This window comes from Aplysia californica, unplaced genomic scaffold, assembly GCF_000002075.1.
Source record: "Aplysia californica isolate F4 #8 unplaced genomic scaffold, AplCal3.0 scaffold01544, whole genome shotgun sequence".
Lineage (NCBI taxonomy): Eukaryota > Metazoa > Mollusca > Gastropoda > Aplysiida > Aplysiidae > Aplysia > Aplysia californica.
This window is the reverse complement of record NW_004798814.1, coordinates 57,678-58,867: the sequence shown is the minus strand read 5'-3', so window position 1 is coordinate 58,867 and position 1,190 is coordinate 57,678.

Sequence of the window (1,190 nt, the reverse complement as noted above, 5' to 3'; positions counted from 1 at the left end):
AGCTTAAGGAAGATTGTCAGATTTGTTGCGTCTGTGATTATACATTAGCGCATACAATAAGAAAACAGACAAGTAAAATAATGATACTTCATACGATATATATATATATGTCTCTCTCTACCCCTCCCCCTCTCTCTATCTCTATCTCTGATGGCTGACATCAACTAGCAATATTATTATTGTATCGTTTCTTTCAAAGACATCAAAAACATCCAGCCATTGAAACAGTCAATTCTCAGAGTAAACGACTGAATCTTTTCACGTCCCTTTCAACACAGTTTAGATTAGTTAGGAATTTCCTGGGATCTTCCTGTCTGTCTGGCCTAACTCGGGCTGCGTGGGACTCAATATCTCACTCTAATTAGCCAAGTCAGCTGGATCTATCGTCTGACCATTGGTCTGACGTCACACTGACACACACATACATACCCCCCCCCTCCTCCCCCATACCGGCTTGTTACGGCCAGGCTTCTAATTAGAGATTATACAAGGGTGGCATCAGGGACATGTCTTACTTGCAGCACTGTTAGTTACAGTTGGCCACTCAGCATAACACACTTGCTCGCTGGCTGGCTGTGGTATATTTTATAGACTCTGCGAATTTGAGGGAACGAAGCTTCATCGACGTTTCGAGCGTGAAGTCACTATTCGAGCTATTCGAATATCGAGAGCTCGTTGTATTTGGTATTGTTGTGTGAGAAATAGAGGGATGCTCTATCGACGCTTCGAAGCGTGAAGTCATTATTCGTGCCATTCGAAAATCGTGTGCGAATGTTTGTATTATAATGCTATACAATCCATCAGTAACATTTGCTTATATTTAATATTGACTATTCACAGCGCTGTTCGCTTATAACTCTGTCTTGTATTCATTTAGTACAAAGTATCGCTGTATTTACCTCAATGATTTTTAACATACATGTTATAATATTCTCTAAGTTTACGATTGTGGCAAAAAAAAGAGACGGCACATTTATTATTTTCACACATAAAACGCACACGGCATTCGAATGGTTGTACCGTACTTCTAATAGTTGTGAATTGCCTGAAAATCGTGATTGTTGAATAGTAGAGTCGAACGAATACAAACTCTTTAGTTTTAGTAACAGTTTTTCGCAATAAGGCCATATAAGTGCAGAAGATTAGAGGCGTTACGAGAGAGTAACAAGCATAAAAAGAAGGAGGAGAGA